Raw genomic sequence first — 21859 nt, forward strand, 5'->3', positions numbered from 1 at the left:
ACCAATGAATAATTAAGATAAAAGTTTAAAATTGAATGCACTTGCTTCTCGTTATTAGAATCAGAATTATTAGAAGTGGAACAAGTTAACCTAGTACCGACCTTGCAATGAGATTCTCTAGCGGTGGTTGGATTTCCGACGAATTTTCAAGGCTCCCCGGCGTGTCAAATGGCGACGCTACTTTTGGCGGTTGGGACCCCGGTTCCCATGCGTCTGAGGTTTTCCGATGTAGGGTTTTAGCTCATAGCATAGATGAAAAAGAGGAGGCTGCTTTCCTTGCAACGTATGTAATACGGTACATGAACAAGATCAATGTATGTAAGTTAATGGGGCGGTTTGACCCGATTCCGATCCTACCTCGTTTCCAAACTTACCATCTAGCCATCAACGGGTCATATTTGAAAATGTTATCTGTTTATTAATCAGATCCAATTTGAATATTGCTTGAGATATAATTTTGTGCAGGTTTTTATTGAGTTTGAAGTAAATTTGGATATCCAAATACATAAATGAATTGAATTCTAATATATGCATTGCATAGTGGATATTGGATCGAATTTATATACTGAATCATTGGATTTGATTAAATCAAAGTGTCGATTGATTTTTACTATTTTATTAATTTTATTACTTTTAAATGTGATGCGTGACATTTAGAGATGAGTTTATTACATTTCTACTCGGGCTAAGTTAAACTCTGTACATCCTAGCATTATTATTAGGTTATGTAATATTTAATAAATCAAAAAACAAAAATCTACAAGGGATTAGAAAGAGGGGGAGTTACCTTTTTATTAAGTTAAATTAAAAAATAATATTTTTATTGATTTTAATTAAATTATGTTTTTATTAATTTGCATCAATTGTATATTGTTTTTAATTATGTTAATTTCTATTAATTATTTAATTTTGTTAACATATAAAATTAATTTTACTCATTTTAGAGTAAGTTATTTTATTTGTTTTAATTAATAAGTTAGCCATGTAAAGTAAGTTACTAATGTATTTTTTGTTACTTCCTAACTTTTTATATTTTCTCAATAAATATTACTTTTAACATGTTAGAATTTTCTGTTATATTTAGTGAAATTTTCTCTTATTTATTGTTTAATTAAAAAACAAGTTTCTAATTTTTTTTGTTATCTTCTAATTTATTTCCAGAAATTCCCCAAATTTTATCAATTTTTTGTTAATCAATTAATTTGTTAATATTTTTTCTGATACTTTTCTAAATATATTATGTGAAACTTTCTCTTATTTGCTCTTTTTATTTTCAAAATTGCGTACCTATATCGAAACAATCAAATCAAGTCGATCCATTTTAGTATGAAAAAAAAAAAGTTTTAGAAAATTAGTAGTGAACTTTTCACGTAATTTATGGGAAAAAAAAAGTAGTGATGTAAACATGTAAATTGTTTGGGGACCTAACTTATATAGTAGCTTTCTAAATTAATATGGGCTTGGGGCCCAAGGCCCAAATCAACATAAACATGACCCATGACCCAAGGATCCAAGTGTACTAAGTCCAATCAGGTTTATATCCTATTGCAATAGGATAATCCCTTTAGCAAAACCACTAACTCCTTCATAATGAGCATGTTTAGGAGTTAACCGAACACCCCACTTTGGCAAGGCTGGCTGAGGTGGAAAGCCCTAATCATAAGCTATAAACAGCCATGCTTAGGGATAAAGAGGCTTTTTTTTACACGTACATTTTAGAACATCTCATTCACTCACACAAACACTTGAGAATTATAAACAATCACAAACTTTAGCAAACGCAAACTTCAAATACAAGAGGGAGAAAAAAAAAGGGGGAAATTTCAAATTAGTACCATGTACTTTGGGTTTAGTGCCACTTTGGTCCCCAAACTTTAAAACGTGACAATTTAGTACCCAAACTTTTAAAACATGTCAATCAAGTATCTGCCATTAACCAGCTGTTAAGTGCCATTTGAAAATACAAAAAGACCCTTCAAGTGTTATCTATTTCTCTTTATCAACCATCCAAACATTGACAAAAAAATGAAAAGTCCTAATCCTTAGCTCTTCTGTTCAAGAAAGTTTGGGTCACTAGAATGTCCATTGAGGCCTAACCCAAACTTTCTTGAATAAAAGAGCCAATGATTTATGAATGTTCATTTTTTATCAACATATGGGTGGTTGATAAAGAAAATTATATGATAGTCAAAGGGCATTTTTGCCTTTTCAAATGCCATTTAACGGCTTGTTAATGGATTGGTTAATGGCAGGTACTAGATTGACACGTTTTGAAAGTTCAGGTACTAAATTGTTGCATTTTAAACTTTTGGGACCAAAGTGGCACTAGGCCCAAAGTATAGGGTACTAATTTGGAATTTTACAAAAAGAAAAAAGAAAAAAACAACTTCTTAGTTCTATACTTCACAATTGGATTCAAGATCTCCCAAAAATATTAAGTCACTACAAAAAAGGCCTTCTTAGAGAGGAGTTTCATCTGGTTGCATTCTTCATTGAATTCGACTATTATTAGAGGTTGGTCATGTCATCAAGCAAAATCAAAGAGTTTCATCTGGTTGCATTCTTTACTATAAACTATTTATAATTTGTCTTCATATTTTGTTTGTTAATCAACTACACGAAAGTTTTTGTCGATAAGTGAATTTTTAATATTTTTTACATTACTATTTTAACAAAACCATGTCAAATAAAAGTAAAATTAATGAATTTTCTAAAAAAAGTATATAACAAATTTGGCAAACCAAACCAGACAATCGGAATCTATTTAATTTGGTATAACTAAAAATTTATATTTTCTTGACCCATCTTCATGTTATAGTGTTTGCAAAATTTCAACATCAATATGAATAGTGATGTGTGGGGCTCAAAGCATCCCACAAAGAGAGATAGAGATTTTATAACGGAAAGTTTTAAATATTATTTATAATTATAATAAGATTTTTAATTAATTATTAAGCTTTTTGCTTTACTTTTATTAGTTGTCATATTATATTATCTTTTTTCTCTTACTATAAATTTAGTTTTTTTACTCGTATTATTTCAATTTTTAAGTTTTAGCTTAAATTGTTTTCAAAAAAAAAAAACAAACATTAACATTTTAATACATTGATAAAAAATTAAATCCTTGTATTTGCAAGGTGGAGAGAAATAGATAGAGAGAAATTGAGGAGGGAAAGAATTATTAAAATTGGATGGTTTATTTGGCATGTGAGATAGATTATGGTATGTTTTAGGTGGAATAGATAATTTAAGAGAAATTTTAGGATATTAGATTATTTTAGTGATTCAGAATGTAAATGCAAATGAGAAAGAAAATTAGAGAGGAGGGGTGCTGAGGTGGCAAGTTGAGAGTGTTAAGAATAGTATTTTGAGGATGAATGAGAAGGCTCAATTGGGGTAAGGGACACAAGGAGAAGGTTGTCGATGTGGCATGTTTTGTTTTAGTATATGTATAGATATCCGTAGTTGCCTTGTTAGATCTAGGATCAAATGAACTATCTACATATATGTAAGTGTCGGGAAAACGGCTCACTTGCCACTTGGGCCGAAAATGGAGTCACCACCCATCAATTAGGAAATGGAGGTGATGGGACCTCCAAGAATAGTATCAAAATCATTTTGATTCAATAATGACTCCATTAGCCAAGGCACCGACTAAACCAGTTCAGGTAAGACTTGGATGAGAAAGGGAAGGGATTAGGCACTTCTCTCTCGGGTCTAATAGGTGGGGCCCATATGAGGTTCCAAACAAGCATAGACACAAAATAAGCAACTATATAAACAAATTGATAGAGATAGCAAATCATAAGAACAACCATCACAAAAGAGAACATACTTTATCAACATTTTTTTATTGTTTTTATTTTATTTTTTTACATTTTCATTTTTATTTTTTTAACTTCTATTTATTTTATTTTTTTTTAATTTTTATTTCTTTACAGAACTGTGTTTATTTATTTGTTTATAGTATGCATTTATTATTTTTTTATAATTTTCTTTTTTTATCTTAGATTTTTGTTTTCATTTCTTTGTCTCTTTTTCTTTTAAATTTTTTTGGTAGCTTATTCTTATGTTCCGATCTCCCGAGCTAACCACCAAGCTTTTAGGGATCAAACTCATTATTAGGGATTCTTATTATTTCCTCCATTTTTTATGTAATCATATTTTTTTTACTCTTGTTTCAACCTCTACAAACGGTACACTACTCGTGGTTTTAAATTGTAGATGAGGGATTACATCGATCCCTTCACATCTTACTAATTTTTCTTTTTTCTTTTTTGTTTATTTGAATTTCCCGCATAACTGTACATATCCTATTTATTGAGATGAATTATAGTGAATGAAAATCTCACACCAACCGTCTTTTCACTTTCTGATTGACATACCACAACCCAGCCATTGCAATCCTAGAGATTGAACAAGAATGTATTTCCAATTTGGACCATTATTTAAGCTAAGTGAACACAATAAAAAAACACGCCAAACTAAAGATTAGCAACTAGCAAGAAAACATGGCAAAATTCTCATAGCAGATTTGATAAACGATAATGGACAAACAGTTAGAGAGGAATATTACGCCTAAAATTAATCAAACAACTGAACAGAAAAATCTGGTCCTCGGTTGATCTCAAACTGGGTACATGCGATAGAAATGAACAGGAAGAGAATGGAAACAACGCTTTAATCAAGCAAAACAAATGATGTTAACAAATGGGACGAACATATGCAAAAACTCTTCTCATCATTGTCGGCAAGGATTTAACAGAGATCGGCTCAGTGGAACTTCATTGCCATCTCTGATGGCAGATAATCGAATGTTGTTCAGTAGGAGGCCAGAAGAATACAATAACATAAGATAAAAAAAATGGGAAAAGTGAAATCATAGAGAACTTCATTGCCATCTCTGATGGCAGATAATCGAATGTTGTTCAGTAGGAGGCGAGAAGAATACAATAACATAAGATAAAAAAAAATGGGAAAAGTGAAATCATAGAGGGGCAGAGACATACCTGAATCGAGATTTCGGCCTGAGAAACGATGCTATAAGGGACTTTTAATCCGTTTCGATCATGGATTGTTAACACTCGAATGGTGAGGATTTTCTTGGATTACGATCGGGATAGCAACTGGTGTGAAGACGACCTTCAACCCCAAGGTCCAGCAACCAATTTACTCGGATTTTCAGATCGGCGCTACGGTATCTTACCAAGTTCGAGCAACAGAGTTCACAGATGGAAGGAGCAAGACTGATGATTAGGATGGAATAGGAATGGTAGTAGAGCGAAAAGAAAGAAAACGAGGGAAGTAAATAGGACCGGTAGAGGTTGGGCTTCTGCTAGAATCGAGTGGGGAATAAAAGGAAAGTTGCATCACTTTTGTTTGCTGGATCAAAGACAACGAGGATTTCGGGGGGATTGGAAGAAAAAGATGAAGAAGAAAAACAAGGAGAAGTCTAAGAGAGTGAGAGAGGGAGGTTTGTCGCCGCTCTAGTGCCGCTACTTCTTCGTTCGAAAGGGAAAGAAGAGAAGACCCTCATTCGAATTGGAAGGGAGTAATTTCATAATTTGGAGGAATTCGAGGGGCAATTTTGTAATTTGGGAAAAATCTGATATGGGGTTCTAGATGGATGGATAAGATTTTGGGTAAAAAATGGTGAAGTGATGGGAAATCTATCATATGGATAACCAAACCCTGTAGGAAGGTTGGGCGAAATTTCAAAAATTTCTTTACTCCCATCCGAGAATCCTATTCCCAATTTAAAAAACTGCATTTTCAAATTTCGTTTTTATAACTAAACCAGACCAAATCTGAAAACCAAGATTAGAGAGGGATATACCTTATACGGAATCCACACGAAAAGCTCATCCCAACGCATATGTTCATGCCCAAAAAATGTATCAAATCTTCCCTCCACTAAAGATGACACAACTTAGGATGAAGTTAGAGAGGGATATACCTTATACGGAATCCACACGAAAAGCTCATCCCAACGCATATGTTCATGCCCAAAAAATGTATCAAATCTTCCCTCCACTAAAGATGACACAACTTAGGATGAAGTAGGATCAACAGGTAGTTCTTCACCAAAAACTTGTGATTCTTCAGCAAAAATCAAATGGGGTAGTGAGCACAGCTTCTGAAAATTTTCTTTTGGCAAGAAACAATATCAAGATCAAATCTTGATCATTTCCATGAGTTGGAGATCAAACAGGGTCGGGCGACAAGAGCAAGGAGAAAACGAATTGAAAGCAGAATCAGTCAAACTGATTTGTCTTTGGTAATGTCCGTGTGTCTTTTTCAAATCCGCCCTACTCTCTATTTATAGCCTTAGAAAACAATCTCCTAATCTAATTAAGAGTCTCTTGATCCAAATCGTTATTTGGATATGAACTATTCAAGTGATAAGAATAATCTCTTATTTTATCTGCAGTTCAAGATCAACTTATTCTTAATCAAATTAGGAGTTCCCTTATCCAAATCTTTATTTAGATTTGGACTCTTTAAGTGGATAACATTTATCCTCTTATTCTTATTTGCTGATCTAAACCCAGATCCGCCCCTATTTAATTAACCCAAATAACCCAGTTCGAAATAGGCTTTAGGCCCATTAAGCTATTAGGCTCACTTCCTTTTAATGCTGGCTAGCTTGGTTCTCTTTGTATGGTGTGGGACCCTAACATTGATCTACATATTAGCCACATGGATTCAGTGTTTCACTCTCTACAGGAGAGGACCTCTCCATCGACTGCAAGGTACAGTGTTGCACTCTCTACTCACATGGATCCCAGGAATTAAAACCATTTGCAAACAATTTGTGAAAACATAATATAAGTATATTTCTATATAAATATATTTTGCAAAACCAAATTTTAAACACATTTGAAATCCACTACCGGCAGTTTAGGTTCCTGATGGAGGGAGATTTGGCCCGACCTCACAGCATGGGTACACATGGGCATGACCGTGCTCAAACATTGACTCGGCGTGACAGCGCAGCTGACTTAACCGCAACTCGGGGAGAGGGTCTCACCGAGTTGAGCTTGGCAACTGGGCAAGTAAACTACTCGCCAGAAGCCGTCTTGCCTGCATCTCCTCCCTGGGGTTAAGGCACTTCGGGGTGCCCCGAGGTTGGGGTACCCTGACCTTTCTCGACACCCGAGCTCCTCTTGATGGACTTCGGGCCACTCCCCGACAGGAACTCACCGACACACCTCTAGACACCCTGGGGTGAAAACACTTCAGGCCAGACAGCTCAGCATAGCTTTCCACAAGCAGCTCGCCGCCAATGGGATAGCCGGGCACAGGGTAACTCGCGAAAGGGTACTTTGGCGTACCGCCGAAAGATCTCCTGCCCGACCACTGTACCCGACAAGCCTGGGAACAGCGTCGCGCCTACCATCTTTAGAAGGTGCCTTACACCTGACAGGCACGTACCCTGCGACGATGGCCCTGCGCGTGCCACCTCAGCCTTGCTTGTAACGGCTGTGGCAGACTTACAGTGGTGGTTATGCCTACCCTGTCAGAAGTCAGAGGGCCTAATGCAACAGAATTCTGTTATAAGGGGTTTATTCTCAAGGAACAAGGTCTTTTTGAACTACTTGCGCAATCTGCACTCTTAGCCTTCGTCTTCCCTTCGCTTCTTACACAGAATACTAACTTGATCGTCGGAGCGTTCCCGCCAGGCAAATCCCCCAGGAATTCTTCTTCTTCCTCCTCGTTTCAAGTACCTCTTAGGAGCCACGTGAGTGCCAGGTAGGAGTGGTCGGATCGCACAACATCATTTGGCGTCGTATGTGGGAAACACTTCAAAAAGCCTTTCTCCAAACTTTCATGTCTCTTTGCTCTCTAGAAACTCAACACTCATGGCTTCCTCTAGCAACATCGGACGAAGCATGGAGATGGATAACTTCGGGGAACAACCCTAGCTTCCTATTGTCTGCATTGGACAGTTCACCGTCCCCCTTTCAGCGGACGGAATCCCCAGCTTGAATGTGCCTCTTGCAGTGGCACCTGTCGTCGCGCCGCTCCCTACTACAATTAGAGTGACCTTCACCGAACCTTCGTTCATGCCCCCAGCGGCCAGCCTGAACCAACTGGAGGACTTGATGCAATGCATGCAGGCCATTCAGGCTCAAATGCAACAATTTCAACTCTATCAACAACATGTGTTGCATCATGTCTCCCAATATCAGTATCAGCAGCAGTTTCCACAGTTACCTCAACCTCAGCCTCAGCCTCAGCAATCGTAGCTTCCCCCTCGGCACCTAGTCTCGCAGTGAGTTAGGTCTCGCCGTCAGGAGGAGCACCCACCTCGCCAAGGAGAGGCCCCATAGAACACTCCAAGGAGTCAGGCCTCCTCCCGCGACAGACAAGAAAGACCGGCTGCTCCGACCTCGCCACGGGCAGTCAGGTCAAGAGGACCCCGGCTCGCCAGGTCTACATCACCTCAGCAGTCAAAGTTTGAAGCCCCGCTCATTGAGAACCGGTTCGAGATCCTGGCTATAGACTCCAAGCAGGATCCCTCTGTCCGCAGCCATCACCAACGGCCCGAGCTACTTTCGGCACAAACCATTCCGGATAGCGCAGAGGTGAGCAGCACAAACGCCGAGCCCACCAAGAAGCAGAGACGCCACCGCTGAGCTCGTCGATCTGTCACCCGCGATTTGCCCGAGATCGGGGGCAAAGAAGAGGTAAGCTCGGCCAAAGTCAAAGCTCCCCTCCTCTCAGTTCCATCCCCCCTATCTTCTGAACTCCTAGCAGTCCCAATGCCTAAAGACTTCAAACTCCCCCCTCTTGACAAGTATAATGAGTCATTTGACCCAAAATGATCACGTAGATGCCTTCCAGTCACAGATGCACCTGGTGAGAGCCAGTGAGTCGTGCATGTGTGTGGCCTTCTCCATTACTTTTAGAGGAGTATCCCGTACATGGTACCGAAACTTGGCACCTGGATCGATAAGAAGTTGGGTGCAGTTCGCGCAGGCTTTCACGTCCCACTTCGTCACTAGCAAACGGTGCCCACGAACTAAAGAAAGCCTCCTTAGCATAGTGCAGAGAGAGGGAGAGTCCATTTGGGGCTATATCAAGTGGTTCAATGATGCTTGTATGTAGACACCACGCCTACACCCCGCCGTGTGCCTCACAGTAGCTAAGAAAGGCGTGATGCACAAAGAATTCAAATGGCACATGGTCGTCAACCAACCAGCGACCATAACCGAGTTTCTGAAGCTCGCGGACAGGTTCATAGACACCGAAGAGGAGATCAACCAAAAGGGCGAGGGCACGCCCGAAAAAAGAAAGAGGGAAGGAGAGCCATCCAGTCAAGAGGACAGCCGAAAGAAAAAGGATATAGCTCGAGGGGCAAAGCCGGGTCAATTGTTCCGAGCTCCTGTAGCGGACCGAGCTGATTACACCCCACTGAATGTGAAGCGAGCCAGAATCCTAATGGTGATTAAGGATGCCCCGTACGTGAAGTGGCCACCCCGTATGAGGGGGAATCCCAATGAGAGAAATTAGAATATGTATTGCAGTTTTCACAAAGATCATGGTCACAGTATCGAGAGTTGTAAAAACCTTCGCGACGAGATAGAGGAGCTCATCCGTCACGGATATTTGAGAAACTTTGTACAAAAAAAATAACAATAGTAATAAAACTGGTCGGCAAGGGGAGCACGGTAAGGATGCTCCCGAGTCCAGTAGCAGGCCGGCCAAACAACCACAGAGGCAGCCTCTGGAGGAGAGGCCAGTTCGGGGGACCATCCACATGATAGTGGGAGGTTCGATCGTTGTGGGTTACACTTCAGCAGCAGCTTAGACATCAGTTCATGAGGCCGCCTGGGAGGAGTAGAATCCCCCAAAGCGGCCGAGGACAGAAGAGCCAATTTTCTTCATAGAAGATGATGCGCGAGGGGTCCACTACCCCCACGATGACGCACTTGTGATAAAGCTGAGGATCAACAATTTCGAGGTCAGGCACGTACTCCTTGACTTGGGTAGCTCGACACATATCCTCTTCAAAGTTGCGTTCAACCAGCTTCTATTGTACAAAAATGACTTGAAACCTACGGACACTCCTTTGGTGGGATTCAACAGAGAAGAAGTCCAGTCCCTTGGGAAAATAACAGTACCTGGGTAAGTCGGCACATGGCCTTGCGTGGTCAGATTCAACCACAACTTTCTAGTGGTCGCGACCTCCTCCCCATACAATGCCATAGTAGGTCGGCCGATCACCCATGTTCTACGGGTGGTGGTCTCCACCTATCATTTGGCTATGAAGTTCCAACAGACTTCGGTGTGGGGGTAGCATGGGGCGACTAGTTCGAGTCCTGCAAGTGCTATGTTGCCGCCCTGAAGGGAAAGACCATGGTGGCTGACAACCTCAAATTGGAGCGGCCTACGGAGCAAGGCGAGGAATGAGCCACGCCCACGGAAGAAACAATTGCAGTTCCAACCTCGGCAGTAGACCCAGCTCGGATGCTTCAGATTGGTGCGTCCGTCCAGGAACCTCTACGATCCGAACTGGTAGGTTTTTTACTTCAAAATTTGGATATTTTTGCATGGTCCGCGGCAGAGATGCCAGTATAGACCCCGACCTCATAACTCACAAGCTGAATGTTGATCCTGTAGTTAGGCCCGTTCGATAGAAGAAACGCAACCTAGCCCTGGAGTGGTGGAAAGCGGTCGATGAGGAGGTCGAGAAGCTCCTCGCAGCTGACTTCGTAAGAGAAGTCCACTACCCTACCTGGGTAGCCAACCCTGCCCTGGTGAAGAAGGCCAATGGCAAGTGGCGCATGTGCGTCGACTACATCGACCTAAACTGGGCCTGCCCAAAAGACTGCTTCCCGCTCCCAGAATTGACCGCTTGGTGGACGTGACCTCAGGGCACGAATTGCTAAGTTTCCTGAATGACTATTCGAGCTATAACCAAATCAAGATGGACCCGGTGGATGAAAAAAAGACAGCCTTCATCACGGAGTTCAGTCTGAACTTTTACAAGGTTGTGCCCTTCGAGTTGAAAAACGCAGAGGCAACCTTTCAAAGACTTGTAAATAAGTTGTTTGCACCATTAATCAGCAGAAAAGTAGAATGCTATGTAGACAACATGGTCGCCAAAACTCAATTTTCACATGAATTAATACAAGACTTGCATTGTGTTTTTGAAATTTTGCGTAAGTTTAATATGAGACTGAACCCAAACAAGTGTGTATTCGGTGTGACCTCAGGCAAGTTCTTAGGATACATCGTTAATCGGTGTGGCATTAAGGCCATCTTAGATATGAGACCACCCCAGAAGTTGAAGGAGGTTCAAAGCTTTGTGGCGAAGAAAATGGACAAGGGTCCCCCTATTTATAGCCACAACTGCGGGTTCATCGAGGCAAAAATGGTTTAGCGCGTTTTTTACTTCCTCGAATTCCAGGTCACGTGAAGTCCGTGCGTGATCTGGACACGACTTGAGTCTTTTTTCGATCGAACCGGGGGCTAGGCCGGTCCAGCTATATGGAGCGCACGGCAAAGCGGCATAAAATACCGACGTCAAATCCACCCAACGCGTCATGACCTCCCTGCGTTGGGTCATTGCCGCCAGTGCATGGAGTGGGGGGCAATTGATGGAAGGAGATTTGGCCCGACCTCGCAGCACGGGTACACGTGAGCGTGACCTTGCTCAAACAGTGACTCAGCGTGACAGCGCAGCTGACTTAACCGCAACTTGGGGAGAGGGTCTCACCGAGTTGAGCTTGGCAACTGGGCAGGTAAACTACTCGCTAGAAGCCGTCTTGCCTGCATCTCCTCCTTGGGGTTAAGGCACTTCGGGGTGCCCTGGGGTCGGGGTACCCTGACCTTTCTCGATACCCGAGCTCCTCCCGATGGACTTCGGGCCACTCCCCGACGGGAACTCACTGATCCACCTCTAGACACTCTGGGGTGAAAACACTTCAGGCCAGACAATTCAGCATAGCTTGCCACAGGCAGCTCGCCGCCTATGGGATAGCCCAACACAGGGTAACTCACGAAAGGGTAGTTTGGTGTATCGTCGAAAGATCTCCTGCCCGACCACCGTACCCGACGAACCTGGGAACAGCGTCACGCCTGCCACCTTTAGAAGGTGCCTTACACCTGACAGGCACGTACCCTGCGACGACGGCCCCGCGTGTGCCACCTCTACCTTGCCTGTAATAGCTATGGTAGACTGACAGTGGCGGTTATGTCTGTCCTATCAGAAGTCAAAGGGCCTGATGCAATGGAATTCTGTTAAAAGAGGCTTATTCTCAAGGAACAAGGTGTCTTTGAACCACTTGCGCAATCTGCATTCTTAGCCTTCGTCTTCCCTTCGCTTCTTACACAGAATACTGACTTGATCATCGGAGCGTTCCCGCCGGGCAAATCCCCCAGGAATTCTTCTTCTTACTCCTCATTTTAGGTACCTCTCAGGAGCCACATGAGTGCCAGGTTGGAGTGGCCGGATCACGCTACATCAGTTCCCATAAGAGAAAGTGCATTTTCCTAATCGTTCACTTTGTCCGACAAAGGGGCTGATCCTGTCACCCTGATCACCCACTTAGATGAACTCTTGGACTGTCCCAACATACCCAAGTTTTGACCCCCTCTAAGATCTCACTAAATGGCACATCAAAGACAGCCAAATCCGACACCTAGTGCATTATTATAATCGAGTCTAGGGGTCAGGTGTAACATTTCAGTTTTGCCCATCTATCTCCATGGTCCACGGCAACACTGGAATTTTGGTCCGGTTCAGGGTTTCAAGAAAACTCATACTGCATGTACCTCATGTCTCACCTTGGTAGCTGAGACAATCCACCCTAACCAACTTGGCGGTACATCAGTGTCAGCCTTGGCAGGATAAATATCTCCAGATCCATCAACAGCTGTGAATATTCTAAACTAACACGAGTCTCATATGTGTCTAGTTTAAGGGTATGACAAGAAACATACGACAATAACATGAATCAAATATGTACTTTATTCATTTACAATAAATTTCATAATGTACATCATGCTGATTGGAGCTAAGGGCATACACTGTCTAACAATTGGAGGGTTGAGATGGGTTTGACCACAAAGAATATGTTTGCATGTGTGGGCTAGTAGGATTGACTGAAATGGAATCTTTTTGGATTGAAGGGTAAAATAAGGCATTTTTTGTTGAAGTTTTATATGATATTGGAAATGTTTGATTGGTTTAGATGTGTTTGGATCAAGGGAATTTCAATTCCAAATGGATATGGGTTGTGGGTGTGAGAAGGATCAAAATGGAATCTTTGTTTAATGGACGGGTGAATGGAGGAATCTTGAGTTCAAATATCATGTATAAGTGTTTTGGGAGCTTGTAGGTCTGATGGTTGTGTCTGATCTAATGGTTGAGGTGTAAATGAGGGGTTGATCGGGGCATCAATTTGGTATTAGACAGGTTTAACGATGGATCTAAAGGTTTTTGGGTGTTTCGGAGAGGTCGAATGAGTCTAATCGGGTGTTTACGTTGAATTGGGGGTAGAGGTGGCGAACTGAGCAAAAATCGAGTGTTGACAATATACTTTGATGATATTATGAAGAGAGCGAGGGTCTATTGAATGGGAGGATGGTTTACAGGTTGTACCATAGGTTTCGTTTAGGAAGAATGCAAATGATGATTTAGTGCATATATGCACTTTGGTTCAATCTTGCTGAATTTTGGTAAGAATGCATTTATGTACCAAAAGTGACATCTTCACAAATTTCAATGCATGTTTACATCTAAAATGAGAGTGTATGTTTGGTAAAAAATAAACTTTGCACTCAAAGTTTATCAATGTTAAAAAGGTATATTTAAATTTTGGCATCGTTTTTGCAACCATTACAAACTAAAAGTAGATTGGTAAGAGAGTAAATTTATGAATGCAAAACTAAACCAACTTTGTTTGTGCATGGACCATAATGCACTTTACGTATTTGTATTTGCACTCTTCCCTAGCAAAGTCGTATGTCCAAAGTAATAAAGAGAAGTTACTTTATTGATTAGTTGATTAAGAGACATGATTTTTTGTCATGAATGATTGTATTCCATTAGTCTTATATTAGTCTAAACAATATAAATAATCAAAAATGGAGAATTGTTTCTCTTCTTTAGCCAATTGTCCTAGTTTCTATTCATACGTAAGTGTCAAAAAATTGATGTAGAGATATGTCTACCTCCTATAGTATCTGATTAATGCCCATTTGAACTAATAGCCACGCTGCTCTTGAATAAGGGGCATTCAAAAAATAGATATCTCCAACATTCTTTTTCTTGTTGGCGTATTGCACAAATAGTTCCATCTGGTGATAGAAATACTGAGTTGTCTTTTGTAGGAACTGCACTAGGCCTTCCACATGAGCACTTGGAATCTTAAGGGCAATTTGATATTCCATATATCATGTGCCATTTTATAATTCCTCTTGAAGTAGATGGTTAAAGGCTAGAACCAAATTGTAACCTAATTTCACAGTATATTTTCTTGTTATTTTTTCACAACAACTCGCTTTGTTATGAGAACGTATTACAAGGTATTTGAAAGATGTATTGTACAAACTTAGAACTGACAAGGGTAATAAGTAGTAGTCCATTTCAAAAACATTCATTTTTGAGAAGATGGCTCACTTTCTAAACATGAGAATGAATTTCATTTTCCCTTAGGTTGTGTTTGGTTGGAGTGCAAATATGAACCATTGCAAATTTGCACTCCAGTTCAGATTTGCTTTTATTTGACTAGGGTTAAAAAATCCACTGAATTTCGATGCAAAAATGTTTACAGACCAAACTTTGCATAAAAAATTAGTGGAAATTTTGTTTCCAAAAAATACGGTGAAATTTGCATTATTTATCGGTCAAAGTAAACATATATACTTATTGCATCCATATAGACTATTTTCTCTAAGCCCTCTTTGATAGTTCGAGAGAGAAGAAACTGTTCTTTTGAGCCCTCTTTGAGAGTTCGAGAGAGAAGAGACTGGTTTTGAGCCCTCTTTGAGAGTTCTAGGGAGAAGAGACTGGTTTTGAGCCCTCTTTTAGAGTTTGAAAGTTCGATAGAGGTCTGCCTTCGATTTTGATTTTTTTCATTTCCATGTTGCTTCCCTCGTCAAAATAGATCTTATTCTTATTCTTATTTCGATATCAACCTTTTTCATCACAAACATACTCAAATATGAGCCTATAACTTCACTATCGTGGCTCCATTCTCGACGATAAGTTTGTTAAATTTGTTTCATTGTTTTTCATGTAAACAATGATAGCAATTGTCCAACATAATTGATTTTGCATGAGAAATTCTTCAGCAATAATTCAGGGAGTTAAGGCGTTAGGTTTAGGTTAATGGTCCAAACATGGGGTCAACATAATAAAGCCAACCACGCCATGAGATCTATTAAGGGTTTTAGAAGTCCAGGCACTTATTTAAGTTGTGAACTATCATTTTCTATTTTACTTTGAAGATTTTTTTCACTTTGTTTCTTTGGAAATCAATAAAAGGGATTGATTAGCTTTGTTGATCTCCACGAATCTGTTCCCATTTTGATATTTTGTTTCTCATTTTCATTTTTTTTTTCTGTTTTCAAGTCATCTACCTCATTAGAAGAGAGATCTTCTTCAAATCCATTGTTTGCCTTCGTTTTTAAAGAGGTAATCTGATATACCTTCATTTCTTGGTTGCATATTTGGATTGGTATCTGGATGTCTTGGCGATAATGTGCTTGTTCATATTAGATGTTTTTAATTTCTTCTTCATATATATATATATATATATATATATATATATATATATATATATATATATATATATATGTTGGACCAAAGGTTTAACCTGTCTCTGTCGCTCATAGAGATTGCTATAGGTTTATACTTTCGATAGAAATTAGGTTTAGTGAATTTTGGTTATAAACAGGTTTTTAATTTATTTTTTAATTTTCTTCTCTTAATTCATTAGTTTGTTGTCTATTTAATACAACATCTTCTTCTTTATCTTGGTAAATTTCTTAAACTACCCTTACGGTTTAGCTAATTGACTAACTCTATCCTTACTGTTTACATATTGCCTTAAAGTACCCCTACTATTTCTGATAATTGACATTATCGTTAATGGAATAAATGAAAAGTCAAATTTACCTATACTATTCTTCAAAATTTTAAAATAAAACCCAACTAATGAATATGTTAAGAAACTAGTCTTCAAGGTGGGCCATGGCGCTAGATTGCACCGTTGACCTTGTTAGGATCAACAAATATGGAGACGGACTCCAGATCATTGGATCTCATCAACAGCCCCGTAGGTATTGGCTAGCTTCTTCCTAATCTCCACCGAACATCATTTGTTCCCTGCCCTCCGCTATGATTGAATCCTAGTGGAGAATTATCTTCCCAGTGGCTTCAAATCCTATGGATACGCTTTCCGGCGATTCCATTGCTAGAAAATTGATAATTGAAAAGGAAAGAAAAAGGTAAGATAAACAAACTTTTACAGTTAGTCCTTAAAAAGACAAAAATCAAAAAGAAAAAACAAACAAACAAACAAAAGCTGCAAATATTTTCGCTAAAGTTCTCTTTCTCTCTTTTGTTGCGGTGACGATGAGATGAAGGTATAGTCGATTAATTGTTTGAGAGAGAGAGAGTTCTATTTGGAAGAGTACAACACGAAGTAAAGAGATGGGTTGGGTGTATAAATATATATTTATTTTTGTTTAGATGACCTAAGCAAATGAGGTGATTTAGTTTGATTTAACGATCATATTCCTTTAGTAAGGAGGGCAGAGAACAAATGATTTTTGATGGAGATCAGGAAGAAGCTAACCGATACCTACGACTATGGGCTGTTGATGAGATGCAATGCTCGATGGAGTTTGTTTCCATATTTGCTGATACCAACAAGGTCAACAGTGTAATCCAGATCGCCATGGAGTGTCAACATAAATGAAAGGAGAGATGGTGGTGATGACACACACGATCATATCCAAGAGCGACAACTTTGATGAGTAATGACTTGGTTTTTGATATCAGATGGAGAGGGAATCATCGAAAGAAGGATTTGAGCATTGTCACTTCCCCTGATATCAGATGGACCGTGATAGACCACCACCACTGCTAAAAGTTGCAATGGCAATGATGTAGTCTCAAACTAAAACATGGGAGGTGAGACCGATGGGGGAAGAAGAAGAAGAAGAAAAAGAAGAGAGGGGGGGGGGAATAGAGAGGGAGAGGGAGAGGGAAAAGAGAGAAATCGGAAGAAAGGGAGTGCTGCCGCTTTGCGTCACTCTATCAAGAAGAAGGTGAGTAGTAAAACCACCTCCCTATGGGTTTCGTTAATTGATCTACCTTAACTTCAAGCCATAGTGAAGGAATACCTTTGGATGCACCCTCTTGGCCCCCTAGAAAGTAGTGGTGTAACTTACGATGACAACACCACCACCACCTTCTCCATTGCCGATGACAATGTTGTGCCAAACTCAACCCAATTGCAATCACTGGAAACATGTCTTTTGAATTGTGAAATGTATAAAGAAAAGGGTAATATTGGGTTTTAAAAAATTATAGGTCACGTGATGTCACATGCACACGAATTGTGACAGAATATTAACAAACACTAATGCTAGGGGTAGAGCTAGTCAATTGTTAGAAAACTTAAGGGTACTCTAAGACAATATGTAAACAGTAAGTGTAGAATTAGTCAATTAGATAAAACATAAGGGTAGTTTAAGAAATTTGTCCTTAAAATTTGTTATTTCTGAAATCTCTATTCAAAACCAGTCATACCATTCTTATGTTTGCCCTTTTAAATTGCTGGAATGATGATGGTTTTTTGGGTGTTGGTTGGAGTTTTCTAAGGAAAAAGTATGCTCACCTCTCTCTTTTTTTTTTTTTGTGTGTGCCTCAAGTTGCTGTTGGAAATAATGCGTACAATGTGCTATGGTGATTTTTTAGTATAATGGTTGCCAGTACCATGCTTATGTGGATGTCAAAATTGTTTGCCAATGGATAGCTCAAACTAAATATGAATTTAGTCATGAAACTAGAATTCCTTCTTGAGGCTTTGCTTTCTTTGTTTGAATCTCATTATGAGTTGAGAGGCTATTAATCGAGTTTTCTTCTAAGGCACTCATGTAAAAGGCTATCTCATTTTGATATATGGTTTGGATAGTGTTCTCACTTATTAAGAAACCCTCTTTGTGACAAAAGGTGAGACTCACAATGTGGAAAAAAGAAAAACCTTGAGTGTGGAACTTGTCTTTTATCTTTGTAGTAATTAGGTGTTGGTCTGCTTGCTAACCTGAATTAATCATTTCTTCCCTGGATTTTAGCAAGAAGTTATATTTCACATGGGTTTTGATTGCACGAGAAGGGGCATTGACATTCCATAATTTAGCAAGTAGTAATATTGTTGAGCAAAAAAACTTTCAAAGATTATATATATATATATATCTAAGTTTTCATTCCTATAGCCAATATACTTCATCACTCAAGCATGAATACTTGAAAAAAAAAACTTCATGATTCGATCCTCATTTTAAGCTCTGAAATTGGGCACTATAAACAAAGCTGGGTAGTTTGCATCTACCATTTTCCGACAAGAACATAAACAAAGCTCAGTAGTCAGCATTTAGCATTTTAAGCTCTCCCATGGCCACTAGGGGATCTCAAGATCTACTTAAACAGTCCAATAAACTATGAGAAACATTTATAGAGCATACAAGGGGGCCTTTAGTTTCTATAATTCATCAGATGAAGTGAGGAAAACAACCTACCCAGGCCACTTAACTTTGAAAGACTTAACTGAAAATGGTTAGGGGAGAGTTAGAACAATTTTACTTCAGCTTACCTAGAATCATAAACCTGATATCTCACTTTCTGTTGCCTCCTCCAATGGCACTACTTGTATAAGTCAAATGAACAAAAGCCTCTATATCACAACATCATCATAAACCTTACTATTTAAACAAGAATAAGAATGATGAGTTTGTTTTTTGTTTTTGTTTTTTTTTTATGACATAAGAAAATCTGATAAATATTAGATGTACCATAGTTTTTCCTATTGTAACCCATCAACTGCATCTCAAAAGGAAATAAATCCATCGACCATACCACAAAGAGCCTGTAATTATGCGGATTTGATCTCGTGCCTCCATATTTTGAGGGATACCGAGTGACCAATTCAGCTACTGGATCATCCGCTTCCACCTAAAGCCTTTAGAAAGAAGGATCTTTACCAATTTAGCAGAAACAAGGTGAAGCTCAAATGTACCTTCTATTGATATCTTAGTGATAATAATGATATTAACCTTTAATTATCCTCCAACGACTCCATGGACCACGATTTCTTAACACTTTACCTTCCTTGCATAGAGCTGCTAGCAGTTTAAAAAAAGGTGAAAAAACAATTGGGGAATAATATATTAAATGTATATTTTAACAAAGTATTGCACAAAGAGAAGTATGGAATCAGTTAGTAATATCACAAGCTATCATGGGAAAATGTATCATACCAAACACCTTGTTTCCAAACTAGGATGAGTCAAATATGATTGATCAGGCACAAAGGTAGGTAGGGTTGTCAATGGACTGAGTTCGGATTAGACCCCATTTGGACCGTAACCAGTTGGACCGATTTGGACGGTCCGAAGTTTTACACCAGACTGGACTGGTCCAAAATTTGATTGTCTAGTAAATTAGTGGACCGAAACGGATATAGTTCAAATACCCAATGACATGTTCAATTGTCCACTTAATCTTTTTCCCTCTCTCTTCAACAACATATCGGTGGGTTTATCTCGGGTAATGATTGTGCATTCTCTCTCTCTCTCTCTTTGGTAGTATACCAGAGAGCGTTTTTAGATGACCTCTTCTTTAACCAATGATAGGTGATCTCTTCTTTAATCGATGGCATACTACAGAGGTCTCTCTCTGGTAATATTACAGAGAGTGTTTTCAAATGATTTCAGCAACAATCTCTCCTTCATCTCCGGCAACGGTTCTAGCCTGAGGTGTTCTTTCTCTCTCTCTCCAGCAACAATCTCTCCATCTCCCTCTCTGACTCTGTTTTTTTTTAACAATTAAAGAGAGCATAGATATAATAATAACCTTCCAAAACAAATCCTTGTTTCCAAATCACAAACACAAGAAAAATTTAGGAATTCATCAAAACCCCCCAATTCGTCCCATTACCTACACAACGATTGCAAGCCTCACGTGAGAATCCATCTTATGCTCAGATTGGAGAAAGCACGTTCAGAGAGAAGAAGTTGAAGGCCGCTCGCTCAAAGCTAACATGAACCGAACGGTTTCTATCATTGTGGAAATTTATTTTCTTTTTATATTTTTGTTTTCTATTTTGATGCATTTTTATATTTTGTGAAATTTTTAATAAATGTTTCAAATACCAATTCACAACCGGAATCGCTTTGGCCACTAGTTTTTGTTAGGCAGTGTATGCCTTTAGCTCCAATAAGCTTGATGCACATTATGACATTTATTGTAAATGAATAAAGTACATATTTGATTCATGTTATATTGGTGTGTTTCTGTGTAATACCCTTAAACTAGACCCTAATGAGACTCATGTTAGTTTATAATCTTCACAGCCGTTGGATAGATCTGGAGAGATTTGTCCTGCCAAGGCTGACACTGATGTGCTACCAAGTGGGTTGGGGTGGCTTGTCTCAGCTGCCAGGGTAAGCCTGAGGCACATGCAGTGTGGGTTTGCTTGAAACCCTGAATCGAACCAAATTCCAATATTACTCTGGACCTTGGAGACAGATGGGCAAAACTGGGATGTTACACTTAACCTCTAGACTCGATTATGGTACTGTACTACGTGTCGGATTGGGCTGTCTTTGATATGCCAATCAGGGAGATCCTTAGTGGGGGTCAAAACCTGGGTATGTTGGGGCAGTCTGAGAAATCACCTGAGTGGGTGATCATAGTGACAGGATCAGCCCCTTTGTCAGACAATGTGAATGATCAGGGAATGCACTCTCTCTAGTGGAAACCTAAACTGCCGGTAGTTGATTTCAAAGTGTTGAGATTTGTTTTGCAAAACATATTTATATAGAGATATACATATATATTATGGTTTCACAAAATGTTTGCCAAAGGTTTTAATTCCCAAGATCCACGAGAGTAGAGAGTGCAACACTGTACCTTGCAACCGAGGGAGAGGTCCTCTTTTGTCAGGTAGTGTTTGATCATTATGGGCTGAGAGTTTAGTGTAAGACCATTTAGGGATTATAAACCTAATGGGCTAATCTCACATCTGCCCACAGTCCTTGGGCCTTCATAAGATGGCTAAACCCAATGACCATTTAGTGTAAATGTTGGGCCCATTAAGAGCCCATGATGATGGACTCAAGGGTTCACTGTATTCAACAGTGAATTCGGCCAAGCCTTGTAACAGAGGCTAAGCTGAACCCATGTGGTTTATGCGGAGATCAATGATATGGTCCCACACCATACAAAGAAAGCCATTCTAGCCAGTATTAAAAGGAAGTGAGCCTGAAAGCTTAATAGGCCTAAAGCCCATTTCAAACTACGTTAATTGGATTAGTTAAATAGGGGCGAATCTGGGTATGGATCAGTAGATAAGGATAAGAGGATAACTCTTATCTACTTCAAGAATCCAAATCCAAATAAAGATTTGGACTAGGAAATTCTAATTGGATTAAGAGAAGCTGATCCTAATCTACAGATAAGATATGGGATAATCCTTATCACTTAAAGAGTCTAGATCCAAATAAAGATTTGTATCAAAAAATTCCTAATCATATTAGGAGATTAACTTTTTAAGTTCTATACAAAGGAGGAGGGCGAACTAGAATAAACATACACAGTTCTACTGCTTTTTGCTTC

The 21859-nt window shown here is 39.4% G+C and overlaps 1 protein-coding gene across 3 annotated transcripts in view; it reads right to left on the reverse strand.

Moving 5' to 3' along the window:
* Positions 1 to 5538, reverse strand: part of LOC148867173 (P-loop containing nucleoside triphosphate hydrolases superfamily protein) — a 40021-nt gene extending 34483 nt beyond the window's left edge. Inside the window, exons 1-2 of one of the 3 annotated variants that reach the window (XM_088980578.1) lie at positions 5010 to 5538; positions 102 to 213 (exon numbers count right to left, since the gene is read on the reverse strand). The gene's annotated coding sequence lies outside the window, so the exon portion shown is untranslated. Of the gene's footprint in view, positions 1 to 101; positions 412 to 5009 lie in introns of all 3 variants that reach the window. The other 2 variants (XM_088980576.1, XM_088980577.1) reach the window with 2 other exon arrangements.
* Positions 5539 to 21859: the final 16321 nt, after the last annotated feature.

Source organism: Nelumbo lutea, chromosome 3, assembly GCF_056320005.1.
Source record: "Nelumbo lutea isolate HS-2025 chromosome 3, American lotus-T2T, whole genome shotgun sequence".
Classification (NCBI taxonomy): Eukaryota; Viridiplantae; Streptophyta; class Magnoliopsida; order Proteales; family Nelumbonaceae; genus Nelumbo; species Nelumbo lutea.